The sequence below is a fragment of the Phalacrocorax aristotelis genome, chromosome 1 (genome assembly GCF_949628215.1).
Source record: "Phalacrocorax aristotelis chromosome 1, bGulAri2.1, whole genome shotgun sequence".
Taxonomy (NCBI): Eukaryota; Metazoa; Chordata; class Aves; order Suliformes; family Phalacrocoracidae; genus Phalacrocorax; species Phalacrocorax aristotelis.
The window spans coordinates 92,584,915-92,605,388 of record NC_134276.1 but is presented as its reverse complement, the minus strand read 5'-3'; the positions used below and the strand labels follow the sequence as shown (position 1 = coordinate 92,605,388).

Here is a 20,474-nt window from a genome sequence, read left to right as displayed (position 1 = left end):
AATTACAGCAGATTTAGTGTACTGTGGTCTGCCAGTTTCAGCAGTATCTTAGGTGTTCTAATTAAGAAGCAAGATTTTCACAAAGTATGTTGGTCTTCTGTTGAAATGTATGAGACATTTTGCCTTTTCAGTTCTCTGCAAACTTTCATCTTACAGGACTTGATTATTATAATTTCTCCATGATAATCAAAGAAGGTACATAGCAAGTAGCAACAAAAAGTCCTTCACCTGCCTCCCTCTAGAGGTTGTAGCTGTTAAGATTAATCTTAAATGCCATAGTGTTCAACTGGGTGATATTTTTGAAGTTCTGCATTTGGAAGAATGGTCCAATAGATTTTGTAGTCCAAGCATCAGCCAGCTGGAACCTAGAAGAAAAATAAATTAAATAGGGCTTCTTTCCAAAGATTTTGAATGTTATCCTGCAAATTTGACCATATATGCCATACGTTTACTGCATATGTCAGTTGTCAGAAATTGTAAAAATGAAAATAGCTATGATTCTCAGAGCTCAGGATTGGCAAGAAAGAATAACATCTCCTCGTACACCATCATCTGTCAAAGTCCTTTCCCTTCTGCCTTCTACCCTTGTCTATTCTATGTCACGTGTCACGTTTCACTTCACTTTCCCCATCTTTGCACTTCCTAATACTTTCACAACCTGTGTGTCTTTAAATTTACCTTCCTTTTCTGAATTCTTACTGTTTGTCCCTCAGTAGTACACGTGGAGGGCCTAGTATTCTAGTTGCACAGATTTTGGCCAGACAACTCTTGCTTTCCTTAACTGCGACATATCTCAGATTTGAAGAAAATCATTGTTCTGCCAACCAGTTCAGTTGGTGTCTTCTTGTTTTTTGGTCTGTGCTTGACCACTTCGGTTGAAATAGTTAAGCCTTTTAAATGCTGTTGCTAACGTGAATGGCAGTTCTGCTAATGCTCAGGAAAAATTTTCCTCCTTTACCTTGTTTACTTAGAAAGTGTTCATAAACTCATACAGATCTTAGGATAGAAATCCACTTCTCAGACCTAAATCCTTGAATTCCCTGTATTAACATTAAGAAAGCCCCAAGAGAAAATATTTATGTTGACAGGTTTCAGATGGCAGTTACTGCTCAGCAATTACAGAAGGCTTGCCTGACTTTGCAGCTCTGTTTTTTGTCTTGTATGCAGACTCTGTAATGAGGCAGTCTGTCTAGCTTCACATAGAAAAAAGGGATCCTCAAGTTAACTTTCTGAGACATTTCAAAATCCCTGTTTAAAATAACCATTTCGCTTGTGTTTTAAATTTATGAAAGCCTTTGTTTTTGTTATATTGCTTCATCTCATTGAACACCTGACCAAGAAGGATGATAGTTTTACTTTCTAATTTTTTCCAAAAATGTTTTATCAGAGCAGTTTCTAATATTGATCTCCTATCTCACTGCCTTAATTTTTACTTACTATGTACTACCTGAACTCCACAGGACATAAAATATACTGTCTTAAAATGGTTCAAGTAGAAAACACTATTGTAAAACACTGAAATTCTGGATAAGAAACTTTTTAAAATATATTGGAAAAACAGTGCTGAAAATGTCAGCATTGAAAAAAATGGGATGAATAAAATCTATGTATGTTTTGAGACTGGTACTTTTGTAAATAAGCCTTTGGAAAACCTGTCTGAAAAGCCAAATGTGAGCCTGGTGCCTTAACTTATCTGTTATGCAAAATCAAGCCCATTGCATTGATATCATTGTCGATTTTTGTTCTTTTGACAGGAGTTACATTTTCTTCATTCTAAATTATGTTAGATGAAATACAGAATTTATGTGCAGGATTACTCTTATCATTTAAACAGATAAGCTTCAGTAGATTTGAATTAAAATAATTTGGGATGCAGTAATGGCTAATGGGGACGATATGCCCAGGACTTAATGATGTGATTTGGGACTTAAGAATTGGAGGCTTCATCTCAGGCCTCAACCTAGTCATTATTTTGTGGAAAATTCTTAACCCTCCAGTCATTACTCCTGCTTTACAGAAGTATTGTAATGCATTTTTTCTCATCCTCTCTGTTTTTTGCTATGGACCCTACAGAGTTACTGTACTGAACTTTCCTCATCAGTTCATAACTATAGTAACTAACTTGGAAGGTCACTAGAAACTCATTATAAAATTAAGCTGAGTTTACTCACATGCAGCATACAATCCTTCTGGCAGCTTTGCCCTTGAGGTTTATGGTTTTCTAGACCCTTAATTTGCCACAATTTTGGTCTCCTGCCAGCAAGTTAACTTCTTTAAAATTGCTGCAAAACCTCTGTTCTGGGACCCTTTGGGGTTCATCTATACCACAGACTTTAGCAGCGCAGCATCACAGAATTGCTGTATTGCTTCCCTTTGACCTAAACCAGACCTTTCTTTTACTTAAAGGCTGTGATCCAAATACTGTCCTGTTTACCTTGTGGTAAAGTGCCCTTTGGAGAGACATCAAAAGGGAACTCTCATAGATTAAAGTACAACTAGATAGAACTTTAGTTCGACTTCTTGGTAATATTTCTAAGGTACAACACTCAGCAAAGAAAATACCCCATTGTCAGCATTGAGAGTTTATATTGGATTTATGGTATAATTTAAAGTAGAAGTCAGGAACTTTCAGAAAATACTTGCCAAATTATCTGCACGTTTAATCACAAGATCTTGACAGATATAGTTTGGTAACAAGTATAACCATACTCCCAGCTGTTAGCCTAGGTGTTCTCTTTTCAAATAGAAACATTCTCCATTCAGAAAGCTCAAAATTCTTTCTGTAGAGCAAAGAAAGATCCCTAAGTTTCAGACTAACCATAATGAAATAGCAAAATCCATTACCCTAGGTCAGAACAAGGAGGTGCAAAGATGGAAAAGTGAAGCTAAGAGCAAGACTTGCATTTCTTAGGGAGCCCTCCTGAATGCCATGTCTTCAAGGAACAGTTTGCAAAACGATAAACAGTTTCAAACATGTTTATATATTTTATATTTTCAGTCCAAGTCTGGCAAATTGATGGCTTCTCCAAGCCTGAAGAGTTGTCAGAATGACAGTTGTTTCCTGTCACTGCTTCATGTATAGACTCCAGCAGCAGTTCTAAATTATTTTTGTGATTTCTTTGCTTTGAATATTTATTGTAGAATCTTTTCAAGTGGTTTTGCTGCCAGAAATGTTAGTACTTTCATGAGTGAAAGAGAGTAAGTGATAATAATGGATCTGGATCCTGGCATTTAAAAATGCAGTAAGATCAGAACTTTTACTCTGCTTTGTTATCTCAAACTCACTCACTTGGTTACCCCCAGAGCTAAGCTCATGAGGTCTCAACTGCCCTCCCCAGCAGAGAGGTTGCTGCTGGTTCAGGAAGGTTGGGCAGAGAGTTGTGTCAATTTGTGCTGTGCCACAGCTTGTGGTTACGGATGTTTAGTGTCACCAGCCAGGATCCCCAGGCATCCCTTGCTACTTGTCTCCACATATCCCTCTGGTGACCAGCAATCGGACATGGGGAAATGGATTGAAGCTGCGTGAGGGGAAGGTCAGACTGGACATTAGGAAAAGGTTCTTCACTGAGAGGGTGGTCGGTCACTGGAACAGGCTCCCCAGGGAACTGGTCATGGTACCAAGCCTGCCAGAGTTCAAGGAGCATGTGGATGATGCTGTTAGTCATATGGTTTAGGTTTAGGTAGTCCTGTGAGGAGCAGGGAGTTGGATGCGATGATCCTTATGTGTCCCTTCCAACTTGGGTTATTCTATGATTCTGTGATTCTCTGATCTACAGAACCTTCTCCCACTTCCAGGATCTGTCTTCTAGTCAGTATCTTCTCCACCCTATTTCCAAACCCCACTCTCTTTCCTGACACTAATTCTTTTCAGGACTCTTCTTTCCATAACCCTAAGCCCCCAGTTTTCCCAGTCTAAACAGTCTATGTGCAGAAGTACAACTCATGGTCAGCATCCTTATTGGCACTTCTGTCTCATGCCTTTTTATTAATGGGGGGATTTAGAACATGCTGCTTTTGTGTAGACCATTTGTTATCAAAATTTACAACCAACCCTTACTGGTTGCAGCTAGCAAATAGTGGGAATGTGCCTCAGAGCTCAGAAGTGCAATTTCAGGCATTCGGCAGCCCCTGCCCCTCACACCCATGCACAGTTATCTGCTGCCTGTACATGTACCAGTTCACGTACTTGTTTGCATTCACTAATTAAGCTGTGTTTTCATCTCCAACAGGTAATGACAGTTCTTCAGAGTTCGACATAAAAAGCAATTACTTACTGACTTTCCCATCTCTTTTTAACTTTCCCTTTTAATTGACCTTAAAAATCATATGAGAGGATATTTTATTTTTTCTGTAAGACTTTTTCAGCTATGATTCCATACTTAAAATAGCTGTAAAGCTTGTTTAAACATCATAACACTAGAATAGCCATGTGGTGTGTGCCATGTGAAATATTAGAGTGGTCCTTGCTGACTAATAAAAAAGGGTAATGTGTTTTCATAAACTAAAAGATCCTAGGCAAAATACGTCTTTAGCTGCTGTATATTCATATTTAATTTAATAAATCTGAATGAACTGATAATCTAATAATCACACGAGTTTACCTATATGTGGTTGGTAATATCAAAGAACAAAAACATTCTGTAAGAGGTGAATTTGATTGCAATTACTTTTAAAGTTGGGGTTTTTAACTGCTAGAAACATGGAAAGGTTCTACAGGACATTCCCTGATTACGTTATTAGTGAGTGTATTTCTGAACAGAGAACTGTATGTACTTTCAATAACACGCTTTGTCCTTCATTATTTTTTTCTTATAGGTTGTTTTTAAAATGCTTTTAACTAGCTTCAGTGTTGTTTTAAGTTTCATCTATATTTCTTTTGAAAAACACACTTACCAAGAAATTCTTAATTTCAAAGTTGAACTGTGATAAAACTTGTTTGGTTTGTTTTAGGTTTTGGTTTGGTTTGGTTTTTTAAAGTCTGTTACACAGGTTCTTATCTGCAGTGAAAATCTGCTATTGCCAAATAAGAAACCTCATGAATGTGAGTGAAAACATTCACTTCCAAAAATGATATTTTTCATGGAAAGAATTTTGCAATTTTAAGTATTTTGCCTCACTTGTTTTGAAAAGAAACCCATTTCCCATGTTTTTTAAATAGTTTAATTTTCAAGGTATACAATAAGATAAAAAGGATATGTAACATTTCAGGCCGTTAGGCTCATTTAAGCAGTTTTGTGCCACTGAGACTCTTGAATGTAGGGTTATTAGTAAGTGTATGTGTGCGATATGTCAAAAATGGATGTAGCTAAAGAAAATGAGGACACATACTCATTTACCATAAATATTTTATTGTTTTTTTGTATCCATAATATGTAACTAATTGTTGTGGTTCAACCCCAGTCGGCAACTAAAAACCACGCAGCCGCTCACTCAGTCCCCCATCCCTGTGGGGATGGGGGAGAGAATCGTAAGAGAAAAAGCAAAAGAAGAAAGAACTTGTGGGTTGAGATAAAACCAGTTTAATAATTAAAATAAAATAATAATGATTATGATAAGAATAACAATCATGATAATATAATAAAAAGGAAAAGGGAAAGTGGGAAAAAAAACAAAAACACAAACAATACAACCGCTCACCACCCACCAACCGACGCTGCCGGTCCCCGAGCTGCAATTGCTGCCTCCCTCCCCCAACCAGCTCCTTCCAGGTAGCATACTGGGCATGACGTTACATGATATGGAATATCCCTTTGGCCAGTCTGAATCTGCTCTCTTAGCTGTGCCCCCTCCCCTCCCAGCTTCTTGTGCACCCGGCAGAGCATGGGAAGCTGGAAAAGTCCTTCACTAGTACAAGCCCTACCCAGCAACAGCTGAAACATCTCTGTGTTACCAACATTGTTTTCATACTAAGTCCAAAGCACAGCACTATGCCAGCTGCAGTGAAGAAAATTAACTCTATCCCATCCAAAACCATGACACTAATATATTTGAATCCCCCTCCTGGCCTCTGCGTTTAGGCAATAATGCAGAATTCCTTGTATCAGCTGTGGATTTGATGCAAAGGAAGGGGTGTCTAAAATGTAAGACACAATGCTAATGAAAATCCTTACTTCTAGGTAGACTGGTGTACCCTTTTTCCTAATATCAGGACTGAAACTGAAAGAACTTGAGGATTCATACAACTCCAGAAGTCATTATGCATCCCCATTTCAAACCCTTAAGAAAGGTCTTTCACTTTATGCAAATATGAAAAGATTATTTAGTCTGAGACTGAGAAAGCAAGCAACTGACTGTTTACCTACTACCTTAGGTATTCATGCAATAAGTTGATGGTGTGCTATTCTCTAACTCTTTTGAGGTAGGAAGTTCATGGCAGCATCTCAATCAAGGCTATCTGCGTCTGCACATGAACTTTAATCGTTGTGGTTCGCTTTATCGTTTCCATTATACACAGTCACAGGAGCTATTGAGTGGACTGAGATGCAGGATGCCCGTTCATTTCCTCACTTTGGCTCCTTGCCATTGGAATTTCAAAATTTTAAGGCTGATTAACAAAAAAAAAAGGAAAAATAAAGTAGCAATAGTACTTCCTTTCTTACTTTCTCTGTCTTTTCTAAATAAAATTTGGTCAAAGATGAGACTACCATTTCATCTTAGATTGATACTGTATCAATCTTTTTTAGGAATGCTGGGTTCTATTTAAATACAAATAGTCAAATAACAAAGAGTCTGTCAAACATTTTAATACTTACCTTATGCATTCAGTGACTTTGAAAGATGTGCTGAGCACGGATTTCAACTCCATATATAGAACTACTGCATTTACTTGAGTATTCACTTTTGTTATTTCATCTGATTTAAAAGATGCCTATACATTGCACATTTTCATTACACCTAGTTGAAATGCAAAATGCAAAAAAAAATGAGGACAGAACTCCTATCTCTCGGAAAACCTCTCTAATCAACAGGAGACTGCCACACAAAAGCAATTTAAAGTATTTGTCCACAGATAAAATTATAGCATAATTCTAAATAGCATTATTTTTACTTCGTTACTGGCCTCTATATATCAGGTGAACTTCTCAATACTATGATAAAATTTTGGTTCGTAATGTCAGATCATATTACTTTAAAACTTGGTTTATTAACAATTTTTCTTACTGATTAATTTATCTAGATTTGACATTAATTAAAAAAAAAAAAAGACAGCAAAGGTGAGATTGTCTACTACTTATGTTAGCCTAATCATATTTTCATGCCTCCAGCTGAGAATTATCAACACTGGGGGGGAAAAAAAAACCAAACACCAAAACAAAACAAACCCAAAGAAATACTTCATTGCTGATGTAGGAAATGCCATGGAGAGTTTGTTAGTTCACATTTGTACAACAGGCAGGTGTGCATGTTTACCTGAAGTAGTGACCTTTGAAAAGGTCAGATTGCTTATCTGTACTGATCATCAAAGTGCTGGTTTCTTTCTTCCACCCGGTGATTTTGATCTAATAGAAACTGTGTATTGTAATGCTTGTGCAGAAGACCCTCCTAAGATACTGCAACATAGAATTCATAGTTTTGGTGTGCATGTACAGACTTCAGGTGCATGTATATAAAGGAAGATTTTTCCATGTTCATTCTAAACAGCAAAGGCATCTGTCTCTGTACATACAATAGTATTAAGGAATTTTGCTTTATAGTTTTCTGAGATTTAACAGTATTCTAAGCAATATCCTTATTACGGATTAGCCTGAGGTGATCAATGAGTTAAGGGGAGAAGTAGGAAGAGATAATACCTTCTTAAAGGAAAATACATTTAGGCTGGGGATCATCAGACACTTTTTCAGGTGTTCAAACCATCTTCAGAAATTCCAGTCCCAAAAGCACAATAAAAACACAGCAAAAATGGTAACTTCAAAAATATAAAAATTGTAGGGAACAATGCGGCATTTGGAATTTATCCACACTCTTTCTACAGAAAGCATTTGTTTTATTAGAACTTAGTTTAGCCATAGCAAAGAGATAATATATATATTTTGATGGAGTAAAACATTCTTAAAAATGCAAAAATAAATTTTAGTTGCCTGATAGTGATGCCATTAGAGCAGAAATGGTGGTTTAAATAAACTATGGATGATGTAGTGAGGCATCAAACTTTAAAAAACAAATATACGTTTTTAAAAGGATAGATAGAAAGTGGAGTTTTGCTTATGGTATTAAAAGATCAAAGAGTAGCACTATATTAGAGAATTAATTCTGCAAAATATTTTGCAAGTCATTTGGAAAATATTTTAAAATAAAGTATGTTTGCCTCCCAAGCATGAATAAGACATAAGAATAAAGATAATATTTTATGTCATTGTTCAATAGAATGTTTTAACTTTAATGTATAGCTCCAATTAATGTAAATGAAATTGGCATGCGTGCTTAAAGGAAGTCTAAACCACAAAAAATATAGGACAGGTGAAAATACAATGTGCAAGCTTCTCGTTTCATATTTTGTATAGACAGTCTTCCAGGCTTATGTTTTTCTACCTCCTTTATTTCTGCTATGACCTTTCACATTTATTTCTCTCATTGCTCTTTAGCATTGTAGCTAACGTAACAATATATGCAGCTTCTACCAAAACTACATTTTCATCTTCATTTGAACAAAATGGCAATTTTCTTATGTACTGTTGGTCCAGCACACTGTGTCATCTTCTGAGTTGCCATTTTCACATGTTATGGTTGATACATCTTCAGTCTAGAAGAATATAAAATAAGTTTTCCTAACTTTCCTTTTCAGAGAGATTCTTCTATCTGTAGATTTGAAAAATTTTTCTTGTGCTTTGTTCAGTGGAGAACACATCTCAATTTGTTTTATCTTTTTGTGCTAATAAAACAAATCTAACATTGATTTATCTTCATTTTGTATTCTGATCATTTGCTTCTGGAATATTAACAAAAGAAGTCCAAAAGTAATTCTGTTGTCGGTCAGAAACAAACAAAAAACCTAAACCAGAAAAGGGAGAAGGGGCAGAGATAAGCTATAAAGAAGTTCCTTCCTTTAAAAAATAAAAAAACCCAACCATCATGCCCATCATGCATACACTGATTGCATCAGGGGCATCACACAAGACGCCACCAGCTTCAGATGCAAGTCAAAAATTATCAGTGAGACAAGGGGAGGAAGAGATGGAACAAAAGTTGTCTGTTATGGGATTAATAGCAGAGGTGGGATGTTTCCTGTATGCATACTATGCATCTATATAGTTTGTGCTGAGATGTTTATTCGGTATAGCCTGTTGGCTATTTGTTTCATACACTGAACATTCCATACACTTAACAAGTGAACTTCAATCTTGAGGTTTTATACATCTAAGGAGAGAGTAACATTTTCATTATTAATTTTGACCTCTTTTTTCATCGTCTAAGGAAAAGAGCTTGTTTTTCTCCCCTCTTGTTTAATAGCATCTTCATTACAGAGTGAGCGTATTCAGTCTTTTTGCATAAAACCTGGCTAATTTAAAATGTGTTTGGTTTCTGGTATTTTGTTTGGTTGAGTTTAGTATTCTGTGTAACTTTTCCCTAGGATGATCACTCAATAAAGTTAGCAGCATAAGGATAATGCATATTATCCTTTCTAAAGGCTGGTAAAAGGACTAGGAGATTGGTCTAGGTTGACAGTACATCGTCAGAACTCAGAAAGGGACTTCCGATTTCTGGATGTTTTTTGTGCTCTGGTGATCTGAGTTGTTGCTTTTCCCTTTGGGTCAGTAATAATTGATCAGCCCACTCCAGAAGCAATTGTTATCATTCGATAGCCATCCAGTTGTCATTACTTAATCAGGTGATGATTTTAGTTTTTCTCTAGAGAAAAGCTACATCTATCACAAATGCATAAATTAGTCTGCTGCTTGAACAGTTCCTTTAAATTTTCATTGCTAATGTTTTCATTATGCCACTGCTTGGTTGATTCATGAAGATTTATACCAAGAAGGCTAGCTTCTTTTCACGCTTAAAGTGGGTTCTTTGCTATTCTGGATGCAAACAGTTCCTGGTTATACACTTTTTAAAAAAATGCTTTGGTTGCTTAAAGTGTACTAGAGCTTACATCTCAAGTAGTCCCAGTGAACTGAATGATGAAATACTTTTTGCAATTTCAGAGCAGAAATGCACTAGAGTTAAAGAGACCCTTAAGTATAAGGGCTACACTTTGAAGTGTTTGCAGGCTTTGTATTTTTGTTGCATTTAATTTATCCTCTTCATTTTTGTCATTTGTCTTCAATGGCTTGGTGTTGGTCACCTAATACAATTAACTTTTAAGAGTAGACTGATGTAATGTGTGAGCTTTGGGCTCTTTCATACGGGGCTAGTGGTCCATCTACCTTGATTAGCTGGACAGAACAATGCTGCTGACTGAAATATCTGAAAAACCTTTTAGGTGGTGTTACTGTATGCAACTCAGTTTCCTGGTAAATTGTACAAAGATGTTTTGTTAGTGGTACATCATATCAAGAAGAACTATTTAGTTTCAGTTATCTAAAAGCAAGAGGCACATATCTTTTCATTCAACCTAAAATATTTTCTCATTTCGCTGCTATAAAAGTTTGAAAGCAGAAGTAGGACATAACTTTTTAACAGAAAAGAACCTTGTTTCTTACAGCAAAAGTGATTTAAGATACATGACAGATTGCACATCAATAGGCAGAAGTACATATGATGATTTCATAAAACAGGTTCTTTCAGTTGATAGTGCAAATGTTCAGCTGATTATTTGTCTTAGTCTTAGGACGAAAGCTTTAAGCTAAGAATATCCAATCCAATATAAAACAGTAATTATAAACTTTTGTTTTTTAAACAGAAAATATTAATTTTAAATTTTATATATATTTTGCATCCAGCATTTCATAAAAGAGAGGCTGACATTAATTATATGCACAGAAAATAAGCTAGTGGAAATGTGTGCTATTTGTGTAAAATATTAGGGGAAATGCGGTGTTCCTGTACTCAGTATAGTTTACTAGGAGTAACTTGTTGGGTCTGAATTTGACAGTAGGATCAAGAAATAGAGATTCTACAACATTGTGTCCATTCTAAAAGGTTTTGAGCAATGATAACAATAAATGACTACATGGTTGCGTATGTTTTCCCAGCTGAATTACATCTGCAAATATTGTGAGGAATAAGAAATAAATTCCACCGTACAATATATGTTGTATGTTACCTCAGTCCCTTTATGTCATTATGTGCTTTTTAGTATGATTACCTTTTTAAAAATGGTCTCTAATCTACTTATAATTATCCATTCCTTTTCAGAACACATTAAGTTTCCATCCAGTAGTGGTGATCTTAAAAGTTAAATTCATTGTGTCTCTGACCTCATTTATTCCTACTCACGTTCTTAATCACAGTGCTCTTGTATCTTCTCTGTGTCATCAAGTAAATGCTTTATCTGTTATGCCGGGCCATGTTTAGCTACTTCTAGTCTTTTCCTGGCTCTCCTGTTTCTTTTAAATTCAGTCTCAAAATTGTTCTCTGCTGCATTAACGGCTTTTAAACTAAGTTTTAACAACTCATTCCTGTTCAGCGTCCTAATTTTCCCAATTTTAACTCCTCTTTTTACTGATCAGCCTTGTTTTGGGCTTTACTCCCATTCCGTAAACATGTACAATGGCTACTGAAATGGATATGTGATTTAATACCTACAATTTATAGTCAGTGTTATGACATTTTATTAAATATGAGTACCTTTCTATATGATATGGGGAAGTATAAAATTGCTTGGTAAAATGTCACCTGTAAAGCACCTATAATTCTCTTCTGCCACATGAGGGATGTCAGGCAAATGCATCTGATAAAATATGTATGGATTCTGTTTCAACATTCTGATACTCATTCAAAGAACTAAAATAGTTAATTTAGTTTCAGGAGAATGTAACTAAAAAAAAAAGGGGGGAAAAAAAACCCACCAAACAAAAATCACCACCAAAAGAGAACCTCCATAGGTCTGCAATTCCCAAAATTGCTTTTGCTAGATCTCAACTGAAAAGGAGAAAAGTGGAAGATTAGAAGGAAGTGTTGAGGAAGAAAGAGCAAATGTAGAGAATATGGCTACCAAACAGTACATTTATAACTGATTTTTTAAACTGTCAATTATTGAATTATTAGTGTCTTCTAAAGAATTTAGCAGCTACACAAGCTACACGTCAGTTGTACACTATCTCTACAATAAGAATTTAGAGCCCTGTAACTCACCGTTTTTGAAGTATGCTTTCATGCCCACCTCATCAGTAATTATATCTGAGTACTGATTTTAATTAAGAAAATTCCCTCCTAACAGAACCTGAAGGTAAATTCGGGTCACATTACCACAAATGACCTCACTGCAGTTATACTTTTGTGTAATAAACACGTCTCATATTCTAGCCAGTTAACAGAGGTATAATTTAGTATGAACTGCAAACGTAAATGTATGAGAGAGTAATGGTACTTAGAATATATTTGTATGTGACTATTTTAGGATGCCTTGGTTTCATCACCTCAAAATAACAATGGGTTATAGTTCGTATCTACAAGATAATAAATAATAGGATTCTATCAATTAATTATATATGCTACATATATGTGTGTGTATATATATATAAAAGCATATCAATCATGGGTTAATATTTCTCTTGTAGGTCAGAAGCATTTTTCATGCCAAAAATTTCAAAATAACGTGCAAATATATATATCTGCAAAAAAATTTGACCTACAAAACATATTATTTGAAGGCTTTCTAAGGTGTTTCTACTACTCTAAAATGTTAGGTTTTGCATGTGAATTCACAATGCAATGTTTTACTCCACAGATCCTAACTGAAGTGACAGTGACAATATTCTGTTTCATTGCGAAAAGATGCAGATGGCTGTGATATATTAGAGGTTATGGGTTGGATTAAATTTTACAAAATATGCTTTTAAATTAGTTGCCTTTTCTGGTTAAAAATCCCAGAAAATAAGCTAAATGCAATGCAAAATAGAGATCAATTAGGTTAAGATTTAAATGGTTGCAAGTCTGCAAAGAAAGCACATTGACTTTTTGTGGTTGCAGGCTATTTCGTCTTCTGGTCTTTATGTTGTAGGACTTTTTGCCCCCCCTGTACTTCTGTGACAGTGTGTTTGGTAATTTGGATTTTGATCTGAGGGAGCAGATTTTAATGGAAAGTAGTACTCTGGCATGAAATTATATATATTTTGAAAGGTCTGTAGGTTCATTGCATATGTGTGTATTAAACCAATTATTTTATTTATTTCAATGTGACTTCTTTGCTGAAATTCAGCATTAACTTTCATTTCATTAATCTTCTGAGGATGGAAAAAACAGTATTCTCATTATTTGTTGAATCTAATGGGTTTTAGTTTTGGAATTTGAGCTGTATTAATTATTATAAATAATTAGATTTAACTTTAGCTATTTTTCTAGACATTCATTAGTAATATTTTCTTTTTCACCAGCAGCTCTCTTACAGCACAAGTATTTTTTGTGAGATATACTGAGAGATGATCTATCATGTGAACGACTTCAGCAATAGAAGTCTAGTTGACCAGATTCATTAATTAAAATTGCCCAAAGTGTCCTCACCTATTTAAGACCTAATTGCATTTATAAATTAGTACCCACAAATTCCATGGAAGCTCATAGTAATTGCAATATTTGAAAAACAAACTCTTAGGCACAGTGAGCTTACTTTCATAGCTGATTTTGCTGGCCCATAATCAGCAATGTCTGTATCCATTGTTTATGTGGCTCACAGGTTGCATTACTCTTCTAAGTAAACCCAACCAGAAATATGTTAACATGCTTGTAAATAAAGAATCAAAAGAATATGAAATCTGGAAAATTTAATGCTATTTAATTTATCTTTGTGTACTTAATTTCTTTTTTTTTTACTTCAATTTTTAAGCTCAGCTAGTTGCATGCAGTTTCCATTTTCAGTTACCAATATTACTGGTTCTGTAACTGTAAAATAAACAAAATGTGTTAAAACAATGACCTGATAGATACTATGAGAATGTGTTTCCATAATTTGTATTACATTTCCCTGACAGAGTTCATTCAAATCAATAGTAGAGTACCCACTGGTAGAACCTCTGGAGAACCCAGAATATTTGCCCCTTCTTGTCTGTAAGCCCTTGTGAAGTAGAAAGTCCCTCACAGTATATACAGTGGTGAATTAAAAGTAAAAAGAAAGAAAGAAAAATCAGCCTTTATGTACAAATTTTTACATCTTCCATCCACTTCTTTAAAAGTGTCACTGTCTCACACCTAGATTAACCTAGCATAAAGTGAGTGCAAAATTTTTGTAGCAGCTCTAAAGTTTATACTTTTCACTGTGTCGTTATTGGACATTTTATACACCTTATCAATTTCTGGTTCTTGTTTCTGTAGTTTGTGATTATCTTTTTTATTTTTCTTCTTATTAAGAAAACATGCATGTAGCCCATATAACAAGATGCTTGAGAAAAGCCTGTACTCCAGCATTTTTCCTGGAGAAAGCTGCCTATTGCACACAGCCTTGTAATACTACCCGTTCATGAAACTTTGTAACGCTTCTGCTTAAAGGTCATAGAGTGTTTATAATGAGAGAATTTTTCGTAACTTCACCAAAAGGTAATGGTTTTGAGAAAATATTGTAGATCAGGCATGGTTGCCTCATGTTGAATTAAAAACATCAGACAAAGCAGTTAATCTGTTTCTGAAGACCAGATTAGGAAGCAATGAATTGCTTTGTCTGTATTATAAAATAACTGTCCACCTCTTGAAAAGCTCTCATGCTTCTGTGTTCTTCAAGGGATTTTAATTTAGCCTGGGGCTAACTGTTATTTCAGAAAAGGGCTCAAATTTAACCAAGTTATAAACCTCTGCAGAATAACAAGTTTTCCTACTTTCAGGATATACTTAAATTTTAACAGCTAACTAACACTATAGACACACAGACATGAGACCTAAGCAGTAGAAACTAGAATCAGCTGCCAAGAAAAATGGGTCTGACCTGAAGGGTTGGTGATGGTGAATAGATAAAGCTGTAACAAGGATGGTTTGCAGTAGGTGGCTCAAAAATGCCACTTTGGAGGCAGTGACTAGGTTCAGAATTTGCACGTTTTTGTTTTGAACTCACAGTGAATATCTCCCAAACCAAATTGCACCTTTCACGTAGGACTGCCAAGGGATGGAATTCCTTTTATAAAAGTTTACCTTAATAAAAAAAAAAAAAAAAAATACATGGAAGTCACACAAAACAGGATTGCCCTCTGTTAAAAGGGTATTATTAAGGTTAACTGCCTAGAAGTAGAGAAACAGTAGAATTCAGGTTGCATGGAATATTGTAAACTCAGAGTCTTACATAGATCCATTATGACAGAGAATAATGAGAGATTACAGAATTGGTATTCTTAGATCCTTCTGTGAACTGGATGTGCCTGTTGTAAAAGGAAGTCTGAACAGTGTGATAAAGGAGACTTGCTTTTGTGAACACTGATTTGTTTACTGCAGAAGTTAGAAGGTAAACAGAGAGAGGGTATCTCAAGGTCTTCCTGCATTGCCCACAACTGTATGGGTGAGGAGAAAGAGAGAAGCAATTCAGCTACTGCTACACATCTTTTCCCTCTTCCCTGTCTATTGCATAGCTCTGCTAACCTATTGCATATCTCCCTCCTTCCATAGGTCAGCACTGCAGCTGACCTATTACCTAACATCTTTCACTTTTGTAAAAGGTGTTAAGTAAAGGAGCAGAGGATTGCAGAAAGTTCCATGATTAAAATAGTTGAGCACTGCTCAGTAATATCCTTTACCTCAATTACAGAGTTCCCTCTGAGCAAAATAATCTTTCAGACATGGTCCTGGGGACTGGGTATGTTATGTGAGATGTTGAGGTCTAAACCAATGAAGCACTGAGCGTTTGGATACAACTGGATTCACTGGGAAATATACCCAGAACTAAATTATTATACAGGACCTGAGAAATCAGGCTTTATACATCAAGAATCAGTTGCCCTGAATGATTGTATATTTTGTCATGTGTTCTAACACATGTAAAATAAAAGGAATATGTGGATGCTGCTGATTTGTTGGGGCTATTGGAGCTGGAAGGAAACTACCAAAACCTCCTATCAGTATTGATGAAAACAAAGTGCAATGAGTCAAGGATTTGACTTTGCACACTGAATAATAACAGGAAAATACAATATTAAATAGACCTTTATTGAATGTTGCCCATTCTGTGCGCTTAATGAGACCAAGTGAATTTTAGTACTTTTTTAGCCATTGATATTTCTGTATTTGTGTTCCTTCATAGCCCTTAACGTAACTTTTTCCTCACCGTCCCTTCTGAGACATAAAGCCAAATGCTTAAGGCAATTTTCTACTGGCAGGAAATGTTCTTCCTGTTCATCACTTCATATGTTAACTGGTATCCCTTTATTCCAACAGTTAATTAAAATAAAATTTATTAAGTGGTCCTCTTTTTTGATTTCTGCTGCTTTTTACCAGAAGTTCATCACTGACCTTAAGCGAATAGTTCTCTCCAAGAATGCATGGCATGAAAAATCCCTGCTATTTCAGAGCCGTGGCAGTTTTTTTTCTTGCAAACCACTATTTTTTTTTTTTGCATTCAGATTCTGCATATGCAGATGTGGATGGCTGATATCGTCATCATTACCATTTCATGAACCTTCAGTTATCTCCCTGAACAGGTTAATGTTAATACTACTGAATTCCATTTATTTGGGGAACTTGATAACCAAGAACAGCAGTGATAGCTCTAGTGAGTACCATACGGTGGACCATATTACTCCCCTAATTAAGCAAAACACTATGTTGATTTGCTGATGTGTTGAGTTTCTGATGCGTTTGCAATGGTAATTATGGTAAGGCCTCTTACAGACTGCTGGGAGGCTGCAGCATGTGACCTTTTCTTATTCTTTTTTAATTAAGCTGTAATTCCCCTAGCCAAGACAGGACTTAGGAAAGTTCCAGACAGTAGCTATCAACTGAGCCATAGGCAAAGAAAGGATGTTGTTCTGTCGCATTTGTGTATTTTGTAATAAAGATGGCTTTATCAGCTATCACTGACAATATTATAAAACTGCTTTACATGTAGAAACCCTAAAGAATAAGAAATTATTTTCAGGTTTTCCACTAGCAAAATTTAGTCGTTACTGCAGCTGGTTGATTGCTGTTTGTTGTGCTCTACTCTGCAGTAGAGGGTTGTTTCTTCTGGCCGAAGGTGGTAGAATAGACATTAGTCTGCCTTTTTTCCTTTACCTGTAAAATATATAATGGAAGTTCAACATTATTATATAATGGAATTATAACTTAGAGTTGCAACAAAGATTTTAGATTGCTGTAGCAGAAGGTTTAAAATAATAGAGAACAAAGCCTCGTATGAAACATAACATTTCTTGTTTTATGATCAATTACTTCAGATAGCTGGAAAAAATATAATGTGGTTTCTTTACATCATTCTGTTGGGTTTTGGCTTTTCAAGTGTATTAGCTGAGACAAAGTTTGAAAGTTTGGATTAGTTATAAAGGATGCCCAGGTGCCTAAGGCTGACAACATCTAATTCCAGCCAGAGGTACCTGTGTAAGGGGAGAATCAATGCACACACCTGTGTTCTTAATAAATCACAAGAATACTTCCCTTACTAAATAGAAAGAAGTGATTGTACAAGATGAAATAGAAATTTTTAAAATTCTGAACAACTGTTCCCCCTTCCACTGTGTCTATTCAGGCTGGTTCTTGCTTCTGCCCTTATTTCAGTCAGTTCTGTGGCTTTCTGCATTTCAGCAAGTGTAACCAAGTATTCATTTGTTCCTGGGCGGTTTCTCTTTTGCTCAACTCTGAGGCTTGGCTTGTCTGGCTCTAAGGTCTGTGCTGTTATTCTAGCATATGCTACACTGAGCTGTCTAGAGAACTTTCTGTCTGTGAGCAGGCTCAGTGGTTCATCAGTTAGAAGTAGTATCCCTTCGTCCAAGAGCATTCCATGTAACCCAACCAGTCTTCATAATGCAGTGTAATAGAATAGTCAAAAAAGTAAACACATGGCTAATGTCTGTCGCATACGGTCAGCCCGGTCTTGGCTTGAGGCTCTTATGTGAGCAGAGCAAACCTATAGCTGCCTGGTCCCGACTGCACCGGTGTACTCTTAGTCCTTTGTGTTGTCCTTTCTTCCCTACAAGTAGGAGTTGCCTATGTAGAGAGCTTGCAATATCTTTTCCTTTTTACTGTGGAGTGTAGGGATGAGCATGATAGCTATTAAACTGGTTTGAGCATTAACTGGGGTGACAGGATAAAGATTCTTAAAGCAGTCATTGTAAGTGAGTTTAAAGGAGACAGTAAAAGTGTATGGGAACAGGCCTAAGAAATTATTTTCAAACATACAAGAAAAGCACATTTCTCCTTGGAAAAGAAGAAGAAAAGGCATGTTGCTGTGGCAGAAATTAGCCCTCAGGTAAAGTGACAGTAGGAAAAGGAATGTTATCTTGGTAGCATGAGTAACAAAAGTCTTACAGAGTGAATAAAAGATTTGAATACTTGAAATACTGAAGAAAATTTGAAGCTTAGTGAAGGTAATAAAGAAGGAGGGAACAAATATATACATGTGCAACTGATAGGAACTGTAAAAGTTACTCTTTTCTTAGGTGCAGGTAGGAGAAACCATTTCTCATAAAGTCAGTGAGGAGAGAGTGTAGCTGTACGCTTCTACGGGAGAACTTATCTTGGGCCGCATATCTCCGGGACACAGGGCTCTACCCACCCTGGGGACAGTGATGCACAGACATCAATATGATGGATACAAAATGTCCGTTTATTTAGCTGCGTCACATGCTTATATAGCTCTTGCGCTTCCTGTTCCTGCCACTCCTATGGGGAGGAGTCTATCTTTCCGTCACATCCCGTGATCTTCCGGTCGCCGATCCCTGTCTATTCCCCTACAAGAGAGAATATGACAGTAAGTCAGATGACTGACATAATCAAAGTAAAAGACGATATGGGGTAACACTGATCTTGCAGACAGCAAAAGCAGAAGAGAGAGATAATATAAAACAAAGGAAAGGAGGAGAGAGCAATGACTAAACAGGATGCTGAAAAGAGAAAACTACTTTTCCTTCCAGAATGATGGAGCCATAAATATACATTTTCATGTTTTTTAACTATAAAGCTTTAGGATTCATGATGAAGTGCATATAAAAGAGAAAATAAGTTTGATTTGGGTTTTTTTTGTTTAACTTTTTACTTGTGAAGTCTCCAATTGTATTTTAGTAAAATAGATTTTGATGTCTGTATTTCTTTGTTTGCCTGTCTGTTGCCAGCGAGAAAAGGAATAAAGTCTGCATTTGTTTCTTCATCTCCTATATGACATAAGAAATAACTCAATACTTTCTTTGATAATCCATTTGTATTATTTTGGCTAAGACATAATTCACCTGTCTCCATCCTGTTTTTCTGTTTATACATTTAATGGCTTTTCTGCTCATGGAGATTTTTAGAATATAATTTAAATAAGAACATAGAATATTTAAAAGGTCTTTTTCAGAACAGAGTACTTTAAGTTGGCTGTTACTTAAGTTCTTATTATAGTTAGAATTTACATTTTAAAAAATAAAATTAAATAAATGTGATTTTATATTATCTATCCCATCTTGAATATTTTTCATGATACCATGATCACAATTCAAATATTATGGTGGACTGATCATCATTAATAGGTAGAATTACCTTTTCCTTTTTCATGTACATGAAAGTATAAAACACAATAGACATTTGTCAAAGGAGCTGCATCTGCTGATCTGGAGTTACCTTGAGGGTAGCACTACTGGGAAGAGACCCTAGGTTTCTTGACCTGTGATATGCTTTGAGGACCTTGCTACCATTTACTACTGGAGAGCTCTGTGAAGAGTCATTATTTAGTACTGAAAATTTATCCTAGAGTGAAAATTTAATCTTTTTTTTTATATGAAGATTACTCTTATTTATGTGTTATATCAAGACCAAATGACCTTACAGTCTACTGTGTGACATGACAGCACCTGCAATATACATCCCCTTAGAAAGTGCCTTGTTCTTGGATCAGAAAAGGGAAGGGTTGAAGAATGGTGAGTAGGCTAAGCATTTCAATAGGAAGAAATATTAATTTTGTTGTAGGTGTATGGTGAAAGTAATTCCATTCAGTCACAGTCAGTTGATTCAGCACATCTGCATCAAGTCATATTGTTTGGAGCCATGAATCTTAATTGCTTGAATGGGAAGTGCCTTCCTTAGAAAGGCAAGTATTGTGTGTCTTGTCATCAGTTACACATCAAACAGTAATATGTTTTATAGTCAGAACAAAAAATTCAATATGATTAAAACTCTTAAATAAACAGGCTGAAAAACTTCCCTGAAGGGAGTTAATAAAACCAGTATGTTTTGATAAGCTTTTTGGAAAAAGAGTCAAGCAGCTACTAACCAAA

General features: G+C 35.7%; 1 protein-coding gene across 11 annotated transcripts in view; it reads left to right on the top strand.

Annotated features, from left to right (window-relative positions):
• Nucleotides 1-20,474, top strand: part of DMD (dystrophin) — a 1,138,094-nt gene that overhangs the window by 297,568 nt on the left and 820,052 nt on the right. The gene's annotated exons all lie outside the window — the stretch shown is intronic.